Genomic DNA, 23,101 nt, shown 5'->3' with positions numbered 1-23,101 from the left:
GCCTTTGTGTTARTGAACTTTTACTTAGTCTTATTAATGATTATTTTATTTACATGAAGTTTATGGATATTGTTGCTTGCATGTATTTGCATGCTCATCATGGAATGCAGATAGGATCAACCGTCTCCACATGGTTTATGTGGATAAATGTTTTCATTAAATTATCTCTCTGGTGCATCCAGAAATAGGAGTGCTRAAAAGTGAGAGACTACCTTCATTCAGATGTCAGAAATGGAGGTTTAGGTATGTATCTGCTTTTTCAGGCTTTCTATTTATATTAAAATTTCARGGAGACAGGGTAATACTGAAAGTGTCAGAGGTCACTGCTCAAAATCAATATTGTAGAGGACAAAYCCCTTTTTTCAATATATTCTATTTTGAACAAATACTAGTAGAATCATAAAAATTTACACAATTATGTTGTAATTTCTGTTGTACAGAACTTTGTTGTTTCCTTGAAAAGAAGGTCCTTTTCTTGAAAATCTCATTTTTTCATTTATAAAATTCACTTTACCTTGCTGGTGCACTTCTCTTTTTGTAGAGGCTGCCAGAAAATTGTRAAACAATAGACACCATAACTGTCCAAGTCCTCTTTAGGCTTTGATGAGAAACTGCTTGCATATCTACAGAATTTCATGCTGTGCTCAAAATATTCCAGAAAGAACTATTAAACAAGGTAGAGAAAATTGTTTTTCACCTTCTGGAATGACAAAAAAAATTCTTTGTGATGAGACATTCCAACCATCAAAAATATTCTCCAAACCATTTGYGTGCTTATCTTTAGTCCCACTGTATTAGTTTGCCATTTCTCCCCACAGTGTAAGTTTATCCTTTATGAAYATGGTGAATTAAGGAAGCTGATAATGCTTCCTTTTTCTTGTACAGGTTGACCTCCCTGATCAGATAATAGTAAGATATTGCTTCAAGGGGATAAAAAAAATAAATGCCTAATTTATCTGTGTTTTAAATTGCATGTGTATGAAAGAATTCTATCAATAAATTTAAAACTGAGTGACAATTTTGCTCTATACCATTCTAGTTCAAGCTTTATAGTGCGTTTTGTTAAAAAAACAGCCAGAGGAGGCAAAGAGATCTTTAGACATGACAATTGCTTGAAGTGGTGTTTGCAGTGATGGAAAAGACAACAGTTCCCCAAGGAAGGAAAAACAACCTTACAGTTATTTTATTTTCTGTATGTATACATCTGAGCAGCTGGAGAGGAGCTTGAGTTGGGAATCATCACTTTTGTTGATGTTTATTTTGCCTTTTATTTATCTCTGTCCGTATTCCAAAACTGCTGCTAACTTGCCAGTACCTTTGGGGTTTGGGTTGTTTGTTTTAATGAGATAATATGGAACATTTTTCTTATTTTTTTCCCCCAAAAAATAAAAGAGAATGTTCTTGACAAAGTGAAAATAAATTTCACTCAAATGCCDAACTTGTTAAATATTTTTCTCCTCCTTCTCTGATGTGGGGTCATGGAACAGCCATGTCCACAAGGCAGCAGTGTCCCTGTGGCCAAGGGGACCCACCCTGGGGTGCATCAGGCACTGCAGCAGCTCAGGGTGGTGATGTGCCCCTCCTCCCCTGCAGGGTTTTGTGCAGCTCCAGGTTCCCCAGTCAGGAGAGATGTGGAGCTCCCAGAGCAGGGGATTCCAGCGATGGTTCATGGGATGGAGCAGCTCAGACAGGAGGAGAGGCTGAGACAGTTGGGCATGTTTAGCCAGGAGATGACCAAGGAGGGAACCTCATCCCTCTCAGTGTCTGCCAGGAGTTAAAGAAGTCATTTGGATTTGGATGAACAAACTATGTCCAAAGAAGACTTAGAATGGATGGCTCTTTTGAGAATTTTTTTTTTTTTTTAAATTTTATTTTTTTTTTCTTTGACAGATATTTTAAATGTGAAAGTAGAGGGTTGTTTGGCTCYGGTTTTGTTCAACATTTGATTCACTAAGGAGAAATAGGGAGTAATAAATGAGATAGTTCAGCACAGGTCTCTTTGCATGAGCATTAGCAAAGTGGGGTGATGGAAGTTTCTGCAGATGTGTATTTTATTGGGTTTACAAGCGTCTATGTATCCATATAAAAATTCTGTTTTTCTGAACTGTTGCAAACCTCAATAGCCAAATTAAATATTAATCAGATAATACTTTGGTTATGAATTAGGAGCTTTGGTACCAAAATCTTTCAGTGCCCAATCTGAACACAAAGGTTCACCATTTACCTTTGGCAAGAGCAGAGTSGAAGGAGAGCAGCTGCCAGCAAGGATGACTTGCCTGGGAGACCAGAGTGGAGCAAGAGGGCCTGAGATTGACTCATCTGAGCCTGGGGATTGTGCAGTGACACACTTAATCCCTGTGGGTAAAGTGCTTGACAGTGCAGGTTCCATGTTCCCTGCCGGTAATCTGAGAAGCAGCCGTGGCATTGGCTCCGGAGGGAACTGCTTGGCAGCTTTCCCTGTGTGAGAGAGAAAGAGAGAAGGTGCTGCAATTAGAGACAATAGGATGTGGAGCAGGAATACAGAGGAAATGCTGCGTTTTATTAAATTGAATGTTTTCATTACTAGCTAAGCAACAAGCCCCATGCACCAGTGTGAATTATTGGGGAGGGTATTGGCTGTTCTGCCACACGCTCGCTGTGTAAATCCTGCTACCAGCACTGCAGGCAGCCCTGTGTTGTTTAATGTTGCTGTGAAGTACAGGTGTGTGAAAAGGGGACAGTAAAATTTGTRCTCATTTTATTTCTTTCCTTGATAATTTTTCTTTCTCTTTGAAGAGGAGGAAATAAGCTCGAGGCTCTTTGCTTTTTGAATGTGTGCACCACACGTAGCTGCTCCAGGTATCAAATCTCTGAGTTTTGCAGGGCTCGTGGGGTTTTGGTTGATTGCTTTGGGGTTTTGTTTTGTTTYGGATTTTTGGGGGGTGTTGTTTTTACTTCAGGCATGCTAAATAGTACTGAGGTGTTTGTAAATAATGGTTCCCCTGACAGARGTCCTAAAAATACAGGATGATTCATGACAAAAGCTGGCAATGATTTTCATGGTAGGAAAATAAAAATGGCTTATGAGATAATTCAGCATTAAAATATATTTGAGATTGGAGGGCTGTTAAAGCTGTGATAGGGACATCATTCCATGTGTGCTGAAATATTGTTTGGGTTTGTGGTTTTGGGGTTTTTTCCCTRATTTTTAAATACTGAGTTCATTTTCTAAAGTAGCATCTGCACGGCAGGCCATGTATTTTTATGATGCTTATTTCAGTTCTCAGGCTTTATAACGCTACCCAAAGGCATGCTGTGCTAACCTAGAAATTCACTTTTTATGTCTTGTTGTGTCTGAATAAGTAGATGAGCTAATAATAACCTTGAAAGTACATCAAAAGCGAGCTTAGGGTTAGCAAGGTAATGGTGTCTTTGTATTTTACTTGAAARTCTTTGATTTGTGAATTAAGCAGATAAATAGTAGCTGGGATGTTTTCTAGCAGGAGTTGTGTGAGCCTGCAATGGGCAGGCTGGGGGGACAGTAGGAGCTTTACATCTGCTGCTGTCATTTCAGTGCAATAAAGAAATGAATGGGGTTTCATCCGTCAGAGGAAGTGTCAGGTCTTAAACTTGGAAAGGTGCTTTTAAATTAGGCTTCTCTAGTGAAAAATAAATGTAATCAAGGGCCTGATTCTGTTTGTGTGTGTGTGTTCTGAAACCAGGGAGCATTATTTGCACAGCACTCAGTGTGAATGGAGACTGACAGGGTTTTTTTCTGCATCCAGATGATGTTAGCCATGAGCCAAGGCAGAATATATGGCAACAGCTCTGAGTGTTTAAAGCCTGCACTTGGGATAACATGGCCTGCAATAACTGCATTGGATCTCTTATTTCTGTCTTAGGAATTGACTTCACTTTTCAGTCAGTCCCTTCTTTGATTCCAGAGAAAGCAGAGAAAGTTGTGCRTGTGCAGTGTTGGTGTCTCATTTCCCTTCCACACCTCAAGTTCAGTTTATGGGATTTCTCACCCAGGCCACAGTTACTATTTGGCCATTACAACAAGGACTTCCTAAATTTGTGACAAATAGTATAATGTGAAATAAGACCCCCTTAGTGCAGTTCTCTAAATGGAGGTACAGATGTGGAAGGAAGATTTGTACCGAATATTCCTGGAATTATGCTGTTTATGGCTTTTGGAAGGATGCATTCCTCTTCACTTGGTCTGTTTGCAAACAATTTTAAAAATGTGGCACATCATCTGTTTCCCTGTCACTTCAAAATAAGCTTGAGAGGTGCAGGGGAGCAGGGATTGCTTTTTATCACRTGTATTTATTAAGACTATGGCTTCTCTAGCAAGTCTCATTTTTCTTCATGTTTTTCTGCAATCCTTTTTTTATGCTTTTCTGCTGGAAATATTTACTGTAATAAATAATATTTATATCATAATAACGTATTTTTTAAATGTAATGTASCTTTGTGGTCTGAATGATTGAAACAAACACCTGAATTTTACCCCTTGGAGTTAGGTCAGGTATTTACTTGTTGCTTTTTTAGAAACCCTCTGCAGTACCTTCTAGGAGTGACTGGTTAGTCCTCTGTTGGGCTGTCTTTTCATGATGAAATTAAATTGCTCTATCATCTGTTATACCATGCTGAAATCCTTTCCAAGAGTGCCAAATCCCTTTTAGCAAAAGAAACAAATTTGAATTTGTTCTTAATACACTCATAAGAAATTTATGTTGACTGTTCTTTATCTTCATTTCTTATCTCGTACAACTCATGTTTGGCAATTGGTTCSATGTCATTTGCTATCAGAGATAAGCTGACAGGTCTATTAATTTCCTTTTCCTTCCCTGCCTCTCATTTTGCAAAGGCAGGTATTGCTTTGTGTTCCTCTGGGATGCTTTGTTCTCTCCAAGTGTTCTGAGATGATCCCAGRTTGGTAAGAGTTGGGGTTTTTTGTGTTTTTCCCAAGTATTTTCTCAAAAKCTGTAGGCTCCACGCTTGATATTCTTGATGTGAAGTTGTGCGTGGTACCAAAATATTCTTTAACTTTTTTTTTTAAAGTACACAATTTTAATTTTAAGTTTTAATTATAATAKTGCCTTTTTGAAGATAAARGCAAAATCTCTGTTAATAATTCATCCAGTTGTAGCACAACTTTGCTTCTTTTTTCCTGCYTTATACTTAAGGGGTTTTTTYCCTCTCCTTTACAGTTTCTGACTCATGTTGTGCTTTACATTTCTAATGATCAGGAATAGAAGTACAATGTATAATCTTATTCTGTTATTAACAGAATTAGCATAAAAAACCCCACAAAGAAATCATGAAAAAATTAATATAGATGTTGTCAAGATTGAAATGAAAAGCGTTTCTAACAATTAGAGTTCATAACACACAGCATGAATGTAGCAATTGTGCTGTTATGGCAGCTGACTTGGTTTGATATATATACAATTAAAACCCTGAAAAAATAATTTTTAAACATTCTTCACATATGTGAAATACTTTGCTATCCATAGTGCTTTTGTTTGGACTTGCTAAAAAGCTCTCATATATAATAAAATAACTTTAATGGAAAGAAATGAAGTGCAGAAAATTGATTTTTTTTTTTTTAGTCAAGTCCCGAATGTGCACATTTAATCCCCTTGTGATTAAAACACTTAAAGGTGCACTTACCATCATGTGTGAGTATTCTAACTCTGAAATGAGGCTGCTTATGCTTAAAACCTTTAGCAAGGCCATATGAAAGAACAGGTTTTGTGCATTGTTAACTAAATAGTACTGATGACTCCATTAAAATGAACATGCATGCAATATCTTTGAATTTATGCCCTTATTGCTCCCATTTTTCAAATCTGAAATATTAAAAGGGAGGCAAAGCTATCTGCTSCCTTTAAAGTATGGCAAAAGAAAAGAAGCCTCTCATCATAAATATCATTACTTCAATTGGATTTTTCCACCCAACTGGGTAATTCTGAAGACACATACTGTAACTCATGCAAAGGAGAGGAGTGAAAGGAAGAAATCACACTTGGTCTGCYGTGCCAGCCATACCACAGTAGTTTTAAGGTTGTATTTTATACACGTCTACTTGCTGTTTTTTAAACCTTACGTTTGTAATAAGGTTTCCATTCAGCTTCAGTGAAGTGTTGCAAGGCTCAGTTACCTGCTGTACTGTACCCGTGATGAGTTGAAGGCTTTAATCCTTCTTTAGCTTTTTTWTTGTAAACGTATTGCCACTGTGTTATTTCAAAATATTCACAGAAGTGCTCAGGTACTTGTTGAGTTCCAGATAGGCTTTGAGAGGCAGTATTTTTATGTACTGAGACGGTAGTTTTGTTATATACTGAATAAGCATAAGCTGTGATCACATCCTTTCAGAATAATACGTAGCATTGATTCTATACATCATMTTTCAGAACATTTACAAGGGAAATGTAAATCACCTGTACTTGATACTGGTGGCATGGTTAGACTTTTTTAAAATCTCTTTGCTCTGAAAGTTTTGCATTGAGTTCKCAACAGGTTTTTTGAGGTCTGTTGAGTTGTTAGTAATTATTATGTAAGTACGTCAATCATGTCAAAGCTTCTAAATCCAGTCTCTACACTTGCACTCTTCTGCAATAACTTAACACATATGAACATGTTGGTAATTTCCATGTGATTTTTTYCCCCTTAATTACTATTTTGAGTTAGTCATGTTTGAAATATTTAGTAGAGGTCTTGAAGTATGAGTGGCAAGAGAAGACTCTGAGGAGATTATACCAACGTTTTATCATGTGTTTATGAGCAATGGAATTTTCTGTTCTTGTTCTTTTARAATCCTGTTAGAATGCTCTAAAGTTTTGCCCCAGCCATACCAACGTTGCTGCCTGACACCATTCTGAGCTGGTGAGGTCTTAGGCTGTTTGATAAAATGGAGTTGTATCTAGTGAGTTGTGACTTTRTATTGACCACTTAATTATATGAGGTGGATTACAGACCTTACCATTAATTTGCAAATGTTAGTCTCATTCTAAAAAGTTGYTTCCTGTCTGTTCTTTTTAATGAAGAAAATTCCCTCATCTTAAAATTGGCAATAAAGGTTCCCAGAGAGTAAGACTTTGATTTTGTTGGTGTTTATTTTCCTGGTGCTGCTGTACTCACAGCTGGAAACCTTTTGGGTCTTGTTCTTGTTTTGCAATCTGAATTGTAGAAATGTGTCCTTACTTAGGTGTTCCAATATCCAGCAGCTTGTGGTTTATCCCATGTTTTCATCCAAAGCCTTAAATATTTGCCATCATGGTTTTGATTGATGGAGATAGATGATTTTTGAGTTCCTTCCAGCCCAAACTATTCCATAGCTGGTTGTGAATGTGGTTCAGTTGTCAATCCTCATCCCATTTCTGTGAGCGAAGGGTGTCAGACTGTCAGGAAACCGCAGGGCAAGAAAAAAGGGCTTTGCTCTCCTAAAACAGCCTTGCTGCCTTATTTGTTGGTGTCAACAATCAGATATTCTTGCACACCCAGCAAGAATCAAGGTGGAAGAAAAGCACCACTTTTGCCATAAGATTTTAATCCCAGGTGATCCTAAACAGGATACAGTTCACAGAAGTGCAGAAACAACCCCAAAGTTGTATACACATCCAAAAATCGTGTTCCTTTTCATACCTACAACAGGTATTCAGTGGGGAAGTGCCTCACCATGGTGGCTGAATTTTAGAATCATTGTGTCACTTGGAAGAKCTGAAATGTCACTGTAAGGAAATAAACAGGAAGAGGTGCAACAGAGAAGCAATAGCGAATGAAAATGGGCTGAGAGGATATAAATGTAATTAGCGAAACACATTTTCATGACTGGTAAAATTAGCACCCATTTATACATGTTATACACTTGAACCCTTGTTGACACCTGAGGCTGGGAAAATATATCTGCTAATCAAAACATGTAATTATATCCTATGAAGCTGAAGTAACGCACCGAATCCTTGCTCTTCATGGTGTTAATGATTTGTGAAACTCATTTACCCRATCACCTYCGTTTGTCCTTTCTTGCTGTATTTCTGTTCCCCAAAATAGTGAGGTCAGGGACATTATAAAGCGATTAAATATAAGATCTCTGGAAGAGTGAACATTGCATAAATTGTTMGATGGTATTGATATTAGAGAAGAAGGTGCTCTCTGCAATGGGGGGAAAAAAATCCTCTGGTTGTAAAATAAGCAAAGCAAGATAAATTATTAACATGCTGGAGAACTAAAATTCCTGTGGACTTTTAATGTAGTTGAGGGGTTGGTAACTTGTAATTTCMCACTGGCATGACCTTACTTTGCTGCCTTCAGAGTCCATATCCAAATCTAAATGAAGAGCGTTATGGTCTGACACAAACATAAAGGGGAAACAAGTACAAATTATTGATTTTTGTAGTGGTTTGGGTCTATACAGAAGAATTAGTSAAGGAAAAATGGGATACTGAAAATGCTTACTAAGTTTTGTGCTATGACAACAGATGAATTTATTTTGGTTTATAGCCCAGTTCTAAAGCAGAATTGTGGAGATGTGAGAGATGAATCAACCTAATGTAGAAGAACAATTTATTTATCCTGGCAATAGTGAAGAGTGTCACTGCAGTGAAAGGTGTGCTGCTATGGACACAGTTCTATTGCAGCTTTTAGTTTGTGTATAGATAGCACAAGTGAGAATTGGGAGGGGGGAAAGGAGTCAAGGAGGGGTTAGATACAGGTTTTTCATGAAAAACTAAATCCAGAAATTAACTTACTCAAATTAGCATTAAGATCATCTTTAGTTCTTTCAGTTCAACAAAGTCTTCAAGCTGGCTAAGKTACAAAGATGATTGTGAAAGGGGGAAATGCTGCTGCTGTAGCACAGATGTTATCCATCTGCATTGAGCAGCTCTGGCAGGTACTTTTGAATAACCAGTCCCAAACACTCTTTTAAACCAGTTTGGGTTTCTCTCTCTGGCTGTCTTAGATGAACCAAACAAAAAAACAGTAAGAGCTTTTAAAACAATGCTACTTTACCAGTCTTCCCTTGCACCATTTTTACTGACATTCAATAAGAATGTTTTCCTTCTTTCTCTGAAAACCAAGATAATTAAAATTTAAAACTGAATAAACATAGTATAGGTAAGGTTTATTAATTATGAGGTTCTGTGAAGAACAGCATAGTATAAAAGTACATTAACTAGTACAGATAAAATAATATGTTTAGTATTAAGAGGTTTCTTATAAAACTGGAAATGAGCAGAAAATTTACTACTTCTAATATTTGAAGGCAAATTAATTCAATGTATCATAGTTCTGTTGATGTCATCTTCCTTTGTAGGCTAATTTTATGTAAGGGAAACTTTGGCAATATTTACATATTGTATTTGCTATGTGCAATGTTGTTACTGTGTTAAATTTCCCACTTGGTTCCATTAATCTCATGGTTTTAGGTGAGGGCTCATGGAGCACCATAGATGCTCTGGAAAAGTTCACAATTCAAGTAAACAAAATCTGTTTTGAAAAACTTGCTGTACATACCTTGAGGTAGAATTGGAGAGTCTGAATAAATTATCACATAAATAGCAGTGGTATGATGATATGTGTTGCTGCATTGAATCTGTACATAAATCATATAGCACAGGAATGTTCTTTTAGTTACTCTTGTGCATCAACTGGAGTTGTAGATGTTTGTTCAGTGTGTTCTGTTTGTGATGGAATATCTGACAAATCCTCCAAAKTGTAACATTTGCTGAAAAAATCAGTCTGTTTCTTCAATATCAAGATGATTTTAGTTCTCCATTTACAGTCCTTAGGTATGATTTTTGAGTAGGAATTTTAAAATTTCTGTCCCTTTATATGCTCCTTACCTTATGATCTGTTATGGRCTCTGAATACCTGTGCAGGGAATGGACTCCTTGGACATTCAGAATGCAGGAACAATGCCACAGGGATTAGCTCAATCACAGACCCTGAGTTCTCTTCAGAGGGAGTTCTTCCCTGAGCTGAACTACTCACACCTTAGTGCAGCCAAGGGTTGTTCATGCTTGGTGACATTTAATTTGGCATTTTTCCTCGCTTTATCAATTTATATTACTCAGTCATGCAGGAATGTTTTTAAGGAAGGTTGTTTTTGTGCTCTGGTCTGATTATTAAAAGAGTGAGGTGTCCAAAGCAGAGCTTTAATCCACTCAGTTCTGTGTCTGTGATGTACTTAATGAAGCCATTTTACARTTAAAGTGCTTGATTTTCTTCTTGGAGTCAGTAGAGAGTGGTAGATGCTTTTGGATACTTTCCAGAGGGAGATCGTGCCTTCACTCAATTAAGTCAGATGGACAAGATCTCCCTCTGAACATGTCTCTGGAGGGCTTCCTCCTCTGCACTGGCTGCACAGAATRGGTTTGGCTGTGGTCTAATTGTCCAAGTGCCTAATTTAGGTAGAGAAGATCCCACCCATGTGGGTTTTTTAATGGGTATCGGAGATGTTGACCAGTCAGTAACAGCTTAAAGAGTTTTGTCAGTGTTAAGTAGTAAAAGGAAAGGTCATAAATATAGACTTTGGCATATTGGTTTGTGAAAAGGCTTCTTCAGCTGAGACATTTCTCACCTGCACCTCCCAGAAGTGCCGTGTTCCACCTTGTGCTTGTCCCTTTTTGTGAAGTGCTGCCAGAGGTGTGATTTGCCTGATGGTCTCTGTGTACCAGATAACATCCAGTGTTTGTCACAAGTAACAAATGGGATTTAATATGTGGAAATTTAAATAATTCCAAATGCTTGTGATGGAATAAGAAGGCCAAGTAATTCTAAAAGAGTGTTTGCTTTACGAAGAACTAGTTAGAATATCAGAGTGCTCTTGGCTGCTTCATCAATGAAGGTGTGACTTGCATCATGACATCCCGCTTGGTGAAATTCTTACATCCAATGGGGAATTAGTGAATTGGCAACTTCCTTTACAAAACAGAGGCTCTGCTTTGCCATAATTGCCAAGCTCTGTTTGCTCTCTTCTTCAGAGCAGTGCTGGTTTTACAGCTCAGCACTTCTCTGTGTTGGGACAGGGTCAGCAGCTGTATGGATTTTATCTGTGGTAAATAAACATTGCTACATCCAATAAAGAGCCGGGTTTAAATTCCATTTTCTAAAACATGCCCTTATTCCCAGATGATTGAATGCAGCTCTTGGCCACGGGTGGCTGGTGGCATGTTTAATGTCCCAAATTAATGACCCCTCAGTCCCTAGCTAGCTGCACCAGAGGTGCTGTGGTAAAAGCARTGACACTTGGTGAGTGACCCTCTCACTCACTGGACTTGTCTCCTCCTGCCTTTGTGTCATCTTCTCTTACCTGGCAGGTATTACTTCTAGAGAAAGCAGAAAATTATTTTTTCTGACTGATGTAACTTGGTCCAGTGGCTAGTGGTGAAAAAAATAGTCTAAAAAAATGCCTAGCATGTGCAAGTTTTTACGGTGTTGTTGAGTTTGTCTCATYGTGGTTTTACATCAGCTGGCAAACTAGAAGCTGCATGCAGTGTTTTACATGAGGATACTTTCCATCCATCCTAATGCTCTCTGTGGATCTGCTGAGCAGCAGTGACATGTTCAGGATTTGTACCCTGCATAAAGAGAAGGCAGAGTACAGAGAGTGCCATGCCAGGAGTGCAAGGAAAGGAAATTCAGCCAGCCCCCTCCCCTCCTGCATTCCAAATGGAGCCCGAGTGCTTGAACAATATCTGACCCTCAATCTGAAAGGATGAGTGTTTGGGCAGTGTCTAACCCTCAATCTGAAAGGATATGTGAGGTGTTCTGTTTATTTACCTTGGAGGAATAAACTGCTCATCTTTGTCTGTTACAATCTGAACGTGTTTCTTCAGGACAGTCCTCTCCGGTTCCTGGTCCTTGGAGCTTTTGAGTTGTTTTTTTTCTGAAGTCTAATGGAATTGTAACCAGCTATGTCGTATGTTTGTTTTCTCACCTTCTCAGCTGTCTTTTCMGGTCTTTTACTCCAAATTTTCCTGRAGGTTTTGKGGTTTGTTGCTTCATTATATGTGAGCACAGAGTGTGCAGWGGAAAAAACTGGCTGTGAACATGGGGTGCACTTTTTGCAGAAACATCTAAACTTGAGATTTGGGTTTCTATTTACACCTAAGGTCATCCTTGTGTTCTTTGTATTTTTTTATCTCTGACTTCTTCCTATTCTTGCCTCCAKCTCTGCTTCTAACCTCCCATGCTGGGCTTGGCACAAGACTCTGTGTTAAGGCAGTTTGATGGCTCCTGTTCATATCCTAATGATTTTCCTCTTATTTTTGAGATTGCTGTGACCCATTTATTGCTTTGTCCTTTTTATATGACATTTATGGACAATGATGGACACTTAAAAGATGGACAACAATTGAAAATTCTCAAATGTCAGCCTGTTTCAAATACTATTTAACACTTCTAAAGTTCAAGTCACTATTTGGCCTTTTTCTTGCGTCCTCTGTAATGAAGAATGAAACTTTCTTCACTCTRTTCCCTTTAAAGGAAAAGTGTTTGATGTAGATTAACACAGAATCTACTTTTCAAATTCCCTTCTTCATCCCACAACAGACCATGTATAGGATCAAATGGCATCATTTTGATCAACTAAAATATTTGGAGATAAGCTGTCTGTGAACTGTCTCATGCTTTTGGCATTTCCATGGTAATATATGTGGAGGAGGAGAAAATCTGACTTATACGTGTTTTCCCAGTCATGATTTGTCATTGTAAATGAAGATTCTTTTAGATAATATAGTCAACACAATTAAAGCTAAAAGGCAAGTTTGGCATAATCCCAGTTTTAGCCTTTATAAAGTATCATTTATACACAGATTGTTGGTTTCCAGGATTTAGAAGAAAATTCCTCAGTATGCACTGACATTTCACCATATATTTCAAGACACAAATAGTCGTGTGTGATGCCATCATTTTTCATTTGTGTGCAACAGAGGGCAGAGGTTTTTTCTGGATTTTCTTGTGGGGAGTCTGGARATTCTGTGAAATAGCACTGTCTTGTGCAATGGCTTAGATGGCTTTTATCTATCCACTAGAAGCTATTTCAGGATGAACTGACAACCTGCACTGTGTCTTTTTACTCAATCACCTCTGTGTGCAGAGTGCCAGCARTGTTTTCAGAGCAGCACTTATGATAAGGAAAAAGAAGGCATAAATGGGCTGCTGAGAATTTATTGGTAGTCCTCGTTGTGTTGATCAGGAGCTCTGCCAACACAGTGACTCAACTGCCTRTTTAGTGAGCAGGTAGAGCCTTTTCTAGCCACAGTATTTCTCCTCCTCAGAGATAAAAAAGGTAGAATGAACAGGAGCTGAGACAGCTTGTCACTGCTGAATCTTGTCCTGACAGCTGCCTTAGCAGAATGCATTTGATAAACTGTGATTGACAAAATACTTGAAAACTGCAGCTTAAAACTGAATTTCTGGAGAGTGTGAAAGTAGACAGGATAAAGTAAGAATAGTCTTATGAGCACACAGAGCTGTCATCATGCACATAGCTCTCTTTAAATTTGGAAAATAGAAAGCTGTAGGGAAACCTAGACCGTCCTAATATAATTATCAAGATCGTTACTGAAATTGAGCCTTCATTTGAGGCTAGGTCCTTATGCAGTATTTTGTGCTTGTTTACTACAGAAAATCTTATGTTGTAACTTAATTCAGTGGTAAAGAAGGAGCAAAATAAACAAGTAAAAAGAAAAATCAGCTRTGTATTGCTCTGAATCTTTGGAGTCTGTACATAAATTCTGAACTTTTATGGTCCATTTCCATAGTGAAGAAAGAATTGGTAACAGTGGACTTGCTTTTCCTGACTTTACATTTGTGGTCTGAGAACAATTAGTTTCCACTTACTGCAAATTAAGCTCATCGCTTCCCAAAAAGAAGGCCCTTCTAACGCATCTTCTCCATGACTGGGGGCACTCTGAGGGCTCTTTTCTTAGGTGGGTTTTCTGTTCTATTTCAAATCAATACAGTCTCCTTAATTGTCCACAGAAAACATTATATGTCATTCCACAAAACTCTGAAAATTAATTACATCACTCCTGTGTAAATACTGGGATGATTTTCCAAGTACTTCTGTGTATGTTGAGGTGCAAACAGAAGATAGGGGCCCCTGCCAGGACTGCAGGGTGCTGTGGCAGTGAGCAGAGCCCAGGCTGTGTTGATTGTAGTCATTAGGCTGCACTGCCAGTTGATGCATTTGTTGGTGTTTGTTCTATTTTTCATTTGCATTTGAATTCCTGTGAAGGAAAGATAAGATAGAGGTAAACAAATGATGCTTATTTGCTCTTCAGTTGAGCTTCTCTAGACATGTGACTTTAAGAGAGAGAAAACATTGGGGAAAAGAGCCGATGTCTTTTACAAAGCATCGTACCTCCATTCATTCTCCAGCAGACTTCAAAAGACGTATCCCTCCGGTTTTAATGAAAACATAAATCAACAGGGAATAACTAAAAATACACTTAAAATTAACAGGAAACTAGGTCAGTCACCACGTGACTCAGTGTTTGTAGCGTAGATGAAATATATCGCAGTGTTTTCCACATCATAAATATCCTTCTGGTGCATGCAGAAATTATTGTTTATATTTCCTCCACAGCATTGTTCCTTTTCAGGGAGTGTAATGCTTTCTCTCTAACTGTGCACACCATGAACCTGTGGTGTTTTGGGGTGTTTCTGTCTCGTCCAGGGCAGTTCTGCCCCATCCATGAGCTACTTCTTGTGCAAAACTGGGCACTGAGGACTCCGTTCCATCAGAAAAACAGATGAGGGTATTTGTTGTCAGCCCACGTTTTGTGCAGAGGGAAGCAGTTGCAGAAAAAGAGCTGAATTTATCTGGATTTTTCTGAGTGTTGCAGCCTTTCTCTCCACATTGTTATTCCGTTCATGGGGCAAACTTAATTTTGGTGGGTTTAGAATGAGCYGGAAAAACAGAAGCATACCGGAATGATTGGGTTCTGTACGGCCGTGCAGTGAAGTCAAAGATGTTGAAAATTTCGTGAATAATCTCACGTGTGAATGGGGTGGATGGGAAACAGCAGGGGAAGTGGATAACTGTTGAGGAATTATGATGGGCTCTRAATTATCTCTTAAGATTCAGGAAAGTTACGTTAGTACAGCAGTGGCCAATCCTCTGAAAAGGTTTATACATTACAATAATGCAAGCAAACCTCTTTGTGTAACAAAAACAGGAACCAGTGGAAGGTTTGTTTGAAGAAGAAATCAGAAAATACTCTCATTGCCACTGTATAAAGGTGTGGAAGATCCACATGCATTGAACAATATGTTGAATTATCATTCTTTCATTTAAAGAAGCATACAGTTGAACTGCAAGAGGCAGGAGCTGGTGAGATGAGTTACCCAAAGGATGGCATCGTTTYCCTGTGAAAAATAACTTTAATATTCTTTAGTGTGAAGTCACCAGTGACATGATTGGAGCCTCTGCAGTGGGGATTGATATAAAGAATGTGAATAAGAAATGATTGCTCACTGTGTGGAAACTATACAACACCAAATTAGCAAATGGCAGATCCAAAATGAGCAAAAATCTACTTCATATTCATTCAGGACTTCTTGTCCCTGGGCTTTGTAAATGTGAACAATTTACACTGGTTCAGAGCCAAACTTGAGAAACTTGAGATACAAGAAAAATCCAACCAGATSTGTTGAATAAAATTCTTAGGAAATTGGACAGGCAAGCTCCTGGAGTTACAGAGGATATTCTCAAGTATTACTTTGGTATATTTATTCTAGTTTTATACTTTTCTCTGGGCTAGAGAAGTGATAAAATATCTTTGATGTGGTTCGCTACAGGTTGTACTTATGTTCTTTATCAAAGAGTACTGAGAATAGTTTTGTTTCAAAGCTGTAGGTGATCTCATTATAGAGTCTGAACAGATACTTGGTAAAGTTTGAGATAGAAATCTTGTTCTTCATATCTCTTTCCCCAGCAAAAACCACAGTGAAACAGCTTCTCTTCTTTTGAATTGTGTCAGTTCTTAGTTCTTCAAAATTGTTTACAGGCACAGATGACAAATAAGATCTTACCAACTAAATTACTTGAAAACTGTAATTTGATTTGTTTTTCACTTATAGAACTTGCTGCAGAAAGACGAGAGATCAGCAAGTAAAAGTAGGTTTAAAGGTGGTTGAGGCTCATCRRTTAATTAACTTGCCATAGCAATTTGAAAACAAACAATAATTCTTAACAGCAAAGAGCATAACTGTATAATGGGGACAACAGATGCTGAAGTTATTACTTGAAGAGCTTCTTTGTTTTGTGAGACATTGCTATTGCTAGAACACTGATCTCAATCACTGTCTTTGCATTTTTAGGGGCTTCCTTGTTTTTAAATGAGCAATGAGCTGCAATGTTAGAGGCAGACAGGATGTTGTAGTGCCTGTGGAATAATCAGGTTGTTAGAAAAAATCAAGCGCAGCAAATTCATTTTTCCCTAATTTTACAAAAGAAGCAGGAAATCAGTATGGTCAGATAGCTTTTATTGGTTGACTTACCCTTCCATACAGTTTCAAGCTGAAAAACACATATCCCACAATAAGGAGAAAAATTATTTTTAAGGAATTACTTCTAGGATTTAAACAGATTTTAGCCTTCTACAGTAATTTTTTATTTATGCAGTTTTGTGTGCTGCCAAAAGTGAGGAGAAACAGCAGTGGGTGCCTTAATTGACTGGTTGTAGAACAGTACATGTAGTCCCCTCTGTAATTTAAACTTTGTACCTGACAGCTTCTGTTGTAAAACTTCATTCGCGTGAATTTTGTCACCATATTTCTGTAAGGATACCACATTTGGAGATGTAATTTTGTTTTTAACRGTTAGATTTGAAAAAGCATTTTGTAAAAGGGCTCCTGGTCTTCGCAGGTGTTAAGTTTTTGATCTGTCACTGGCACAGAGGCTGACCTAAGAGTAAAGTGTTAATTGTGAGAAGTTTGCATGGAAAAGGTATTAAAGAGAACCTTCAGTTGCTGCCTGAAGCTTTTCTTAATTTTTAATAAATTATTCCTATGAGAATTGTGGCTTCTATATCCAGAATTATTAAATCATGGCTCGTAGCTGAGTCACTGATCTGTATGGGGCTACTAAACCATTCCTAACAGCATGAAGTAATAATTGTTGAATTGACCTTTGCTTCAAAAGGCAAAATAAAACTGAAAGGAAAAAATGTTGGGAAGATTCAGTTAGAGGTTTACTTTTTGTGTGGGTCAATGACCACATTGAATTAAGAGGCAGTTGTGAATATTTTAGATGTTAGGGCTTGGCTGTCCAGGGGAATTTGAGGAGATTTATGCAAATTGCCAGATATGTAATGGCATGATCTGAAAGTGATATTATGAAATTTATTGACATTCCTATGTAGATATAATCATTTGGACTTAATGGGGCTGTGTTTAATTATTTTGGGAGACAAGACTAATAGAAATAATATAATTTGACTTAAATAAATCTGCTTGAAATTTAGGTTCAGTTAACTTCTCCACAAAGAAATAGCCACATCTCTGGACTTTGATGTGCTGATGTGAATTATGCAGGTGCCTCTGATTCTTGTGGTACAAAGGCCTCCCAATGCTTTTAGTACTCCATAGGAAATTWAAAWAAAAAAWCTAAGTGTTCTTAGTTTTAAGTTCTAATGTATCTAAATATTTACTTTATTTTCTATAAAAAGCATRGACAGTGCTCTTTGCAATCCCAGCTCCTGGTACAGGAGATTTGTTGCTGGTCCTACTAATAACATTTAGGAAGTTTTAAATTGCAAGTCAAAAATTCTTCCTATCCCATTTTGTAACCTTGTCTTTAGGCTGAGGAGAGGGGAAATGGTGGATTTGCTTTTGAGTTCACTGAACTCTAATGCAGAGTACTTGAACTGYGTTAGAGATTTTCCTTTGTAGTGTTTGTCAATTCTGCATGAATATTGGTGGTGTGTTAACATTTKATTTTGTGGAAGTAGGCTCTTAAATATGTCTTGTGGGTGTTGTGCATTGGAGAATAATTGTGCTTGAGAGCTGCCAGTGCACTGTGAAGGCAAAGCTTTTTAAGTCTAATTGACTTGTTGAATGCACTTTGGAGGAGAGAAAACAGAGCACAACTTTTACAAAAGATCAAACAAAACATTGGATATGAAATGTGCAATAGAACATCATAGAGTAATAAATACAGCAGAGAGTTATTCTATCAAGACAATATAGGAAGAGAAAAACTCTGTGGCCTTTTTTGTTCTTATTCCCATACCTTTGTGTATGACTTTTGTATTACTGATATTTTTTTTTTTTTTTTTYTAACTGGAGGTGGTGTGCATAAAGGCAGATGTTATATCTGCCCACCAGGCATGGTCCACATGTTATATCTGCCCACCAGGCATGGTCCACATGTTATATCTGCCCACCAGGCATGGTCTGAAGTATTGGGGTAGAATGGGATGGGGCAAAAACATTTTGAGGACAAGATAGAGCACTTATCTGCCTGGTACTTAGTGAGTGTTCTGCCAGTCACTATGGGTTTTGTCCTGTTCCTCAAAAATCATAATGATCAGCCATAAACATTGAACAAAGAGAAGTGAAAATATTCTGAGATACAGAGGAGGAACTTCTGCTCACAGAAAGTGGTCAGGAGGGAGGAAATCAGAGACATTTGGGACAGGTGTCAGCCACACAGGTGTGACAGGAATGGAGCAAGTGTTTATTACTGAATGTTTTTGTGTAAATACTGGGAGGGAGGGAAAGCACTTTGAGAAATTCAGCATATTTATTTGTAAGGGGTTTTTTTTAAGGCTTCTGAAGTGCTACTTTATAAAAATAAACCATCTTTTTATGGTATATTACTAGTATACTAGTAAAAATTGGGTTATGCCACTTTGATAAATAGAAGAGGAAAAATGAGAACAGTGCTTAGGAGGATATTTAGGCTCTGGCCATATTAAATGTTCCGCAGTTATTCTCTAGATCAGTGTTGACTGAGARGCATAAGAATTATGGGTGGAGGAAGCAAAGCTTATAAAATGTAAGGAGGTTTTCATATGTACAGAAAGCCCCAAACAGCTCAGCCATAAACAGTGTGCTGTCCTCTTAAAGGGTGGAGCACATCTCACATGAGTGGTAGCCAAGCTTTCAGTGATGCCCATTGGAAAAGGTGAAACAGCAAAATGCCAGAACAGCTGTGAACTAATAAAATTGGGAATTCAAGTGCACAGCAGGAAGTGTCTGTTTAAACTATGGAGGGGAGATTTTTCAAAGGAAGGAAACAACTGGGGATGAGGGAAGAGAGAAAGGAGAGGAGTGATCTCCTGGATAGTTGACAGTATGAGTGCTTGCTGGGACAGCTCCAGAGTGGAACTAGATTAAGAACAGCAGGATATTTGGTGCTCAGCCTCCTTCCTGGGACCAGGACATGTCCTGTGGGGCCAGGCATGTTCTGCAGGGGGATCCTGAGAGTGGAAACTGCCTGCTGGTGTCCAGAAGTGCCTCTCGATTGTGGGAGGGAATGGATCTCCTCAGAGTGGCAGGTTCYCTGGGGGACTGTTGGGGTGGGAGGGAAATCACAGAAATATTTAAAATGACTGCAGAAGCAAAGCAAAGATTTCTGAAGAGCTTGCTGTGGGGAAAGGAGAAGAAAATGAGTTCACTGAACAATGCAGAAGGCGAGGAGCTGGTCTGAGTTCCATATTCCTCACGGGGGAGCGGGTCTGGAATTGCAGTGGCTGTTTCCTCAGCTCTCAAAAGGTGCTGCCAGGATTTGTCCTGGGTTCTAAAATCACTCAATCAGCACTGGGTTTTAGCTTGAACTGGGGCTTGAGACAGCGAGCCAAACACTGCTACTTGCTCATGTTTGCAAGTGAAGGACAGAATGCTGGTTTTCTTTCTCCCTTCCTGTTGCTGTGGGAGGGGTTGTATTTCAGGGGAATGTACAGGAGGAGCGCAGGAAATTCAGGGCCTTTCCAGGTATAACAGTGATGTATGATAGGAACTAAAATTAACTTAAAGATCTCAAGATTTACTTAGAAAAGATTTTTTTTTTTTCGTACTTTTTGGTAAGGCCAAAGATTGTAGGTCATAGTCTGCTCCTTCCTGTCTGATAATTGCAAAATCCATTACTATCCCTTGGAGATGTTTTTTTTTTTAAAAAGGCTGTACTAAATCTGAATAAAAGCCTAATAAGTAGATTAGTTAGAACAATAGTMCTCCTGAGGATGGTTGATTCCAAGTGTAGCTGCTCGAGATAACCCTAAATGCAATTAGGTTTAACTCCCTGTGAGTGTCAGAGGAAGGTAATGCCCATGGAGACTTCCCTTCAGATGACACTATTTTAAAGTGTCTCAACATTTAAATATTCTTTCCCTTGAGCATTGGTGACAAACTTCTCTCTCTTTTTTATTTTTTTTTAAATTGTTGGAGAAACTGAGCTTGGAAAGTTGAGTTTTAGCCATTAGTTTTAGGTGGTTCCTGTAAAAAGAGGGGTGGTTCAGCTTCCTTGGGTGAACAGATTGTTGTCCTTATCTGTATCCTTTATCAGGATCAAATATCCCAAGGTGGGCATACACAGGTAAAAGAGAAAATAACAGGTTCAGTAACATACACAGACTTAAAGGGTAATGTGATAAAATGTCAATAGATGAACTGCTGATGGATTAATTCTGCTTTTCTTCATAAAAGAGAAGTRAAAGCTAAAGCTGATATAAAGCACAGACAGTAGTGATTCTAAAACTTTGCATATTACGGAATGGGATATAGCAGAAATAGTATTAATTTCAAACTACTAAAATGATTTAATTTAGTTGTAAGTACTGCAGACGAATGTCCTGAAAATCTCTTTTCTTCGTTTTTAAATCAAAAGTCTGTAATATCAAAATAAAGCTGAACTAATCAGATGTGAGCCAAAGTATCCAAAAACGCCCTACAGTCATACATTATCAAAATTTAATTTCATGTGTGGCAAGGAGACATGGAGCCAGTTTAGTAAATTCTGGATTTCATTGTTTGTAACTCGTCCCTTGGAATTCCTTCCCCCACCAAAGTCAGAGATGTAARACTCAGGAGCTGTCATTCTTTCACATTATTCCAGTTGAGGCCAAGTATTTTTTCTCCTAACAAATAGCTAATTTGTTGTTTAGCATGCAAAATGGTTTGTTTTCTTTGTCTTGGTCAGCTCTTTCTCTATTTGTGTCAATGTGTTGCCTTTTTCCTTTGTGCATAATAAATTGCTGCATTTAAAGTATTTTCATTGTTGATTTGTTTGAGTGTTGGGTACAAGATTGAATTATTGTCTTATAAATATTATGAAGGATTTAAACCTGAGATGCACCAAGCAAAATTATTTTTCAGTGAAAACTTAAAGACGATGAAAAACAAACATTTAGAGTGGCCATACATTAATTATTAGGTTTCTTGTCTTGCTGGTTTGTGCAAGGAAAGCCATTTAAATAAATRAAAATAAGTTCTATGTTTCCTGTTACTACATCTGAAAATGTTCCTGATGTTAGGACAAAATTCAATAATCATTTTCAATTGATTTTGAGCTTTTCAAGTGTAAGAGGCCTCCCTGATTATGTAATGTTTTCAAAATCCAGAATTATTTTGGTTCTTTTCCTTATAATCTGAGAGAGAGATGATTCAAAACTAAAGGGTTTTTTTTTTTTGTATGTATGTATTAAAATCTGCTTTTCTAAAGCTAGAGAGTTTTTATGAGGCAAAAAAAAAAAGAAAAAAAATTCTCCCTGCAACAGTGGAGCTTCAGTGGTTYCTTTCTAGTTGAGATGCAGCAGAATGAGCCTGATGATGTTGAGAGTCAATGAAAAAATCATAATGCTGCTGCATTAAATGCTGCATTGCAATAAACATGCAAGAGGTGATTTATTACAGCTGAAAGTGTCTATTTTCCAAATGTATCTTAAAGAGTCTGGTTTTAGATATTTTTTTTTTCTTCTAGAAGGGTGCAATCATAGGTATTTTGCTATAGGAGTAATAGATGGTACACTGAAAATAAGTTAATATRAACTTAAGCACCTCCTGTGCAGCACATATGGAAACTCTGCTGGCCTTTGGGTTAAATTCTACCCAAAGAGATGTTCTAGAGAGATTTGTATGTACTCAGGCCTTTTTGTGTTTAATGATGCTGACAGTGGGTATATGGACTTCCTGCAAAGCAAGATTGCACCAAACTACTGCTGCTCAAAATGCCTTTTTATATGTCATTGATAATAAGCTAAAAGAACTCTTAATCTCTACATAATAATAAGCAATGTGTTTTAGTTCTTTTTGAGGAATGCTCTGGGTGGGAGGAGGTGAAATGTTCTGTTGGCTGTATTGCACCAAAGGTGAATGGAATGGAAGACAAGAAGAGCCATCTCTAAAATGTTATTTGTTTTATTTCATTTAGATTTTCACACACACCTTTCTGAGAAATTGAAAGACAGACAGACAAGCTGGCAGCAGCTGGCTGAGACAAAGAACTCTCTAATACGTAAGGTTTTTATTTTGCTTAAACTGTGTTCCTTGTAAACGTAGAACCTAGTTTAGAMCCTGTGTGTTGTGCAATGCTTAATCTTGTTCTGTGTTTGTTCTGCTCATTTTGTGTTGTGGGATTTTGTTTCACTGGTTRTTTTTTCCCTCCTGGGTATTTATGTTCTGTTGAATAAACCTGATGTCTCTCTACTAGTTATTTCCATTTCTCTTTTGAATATTACCTTCCTGATTGGATTGAAGTGATTTTGGGGTGGGTTTTTCACTGGGAGACTTGGCTGGGTGTTGAAGGAGCTGTTTTTCCTGACCTGATCTTGTTTCATGGTGTGAGGCTCATTGCATGAGAGAAGGAGAGCCAGGACACATAAGAGATGTTGGATCTAGGTACACACAGGCAGCGTTTGAAAGCAAAAGGGTACCTGTACCTGTATTTTCACAGAGGCAATTGCACATCTTCTATTCCATGGGTAAAAGTTTGCATGTGACACACGTTTCTTCAGAGATTCTTAAATCAAGCTTTTGAGTGAAAGAATTAGCGATGACTCTGTCCATCTTCAGTTGTGATTTGAATTTATTTGATCTAAGAGTTTGACATTCAGACAATCACACTTGATATCCCACTGGAGTTTTGTATCTTAGGGGCTGT

Source organism: Malurus melanocephalus, unplaced genomic scaffold, assembly GCF_030028575.1.
Source record: "Malurus melanocephalus ecotype Western Australia unplaced genomic scaffold, MMel_1.1 scaffold_268, whole genome shotgun sequence".
In the NCBI taxonomy this organism is placed as follows: domain Eukaryota; kingdom Metazoa; phylum Chordata; class Aves; order Passeriformes; family Maluridae; genus Malurus; species Malurus melanocephalus.
The sequence above is the reverse complement of the archived record's forward strand: the minus strand, read 5'-3'. Positions refer to the sequence as shown.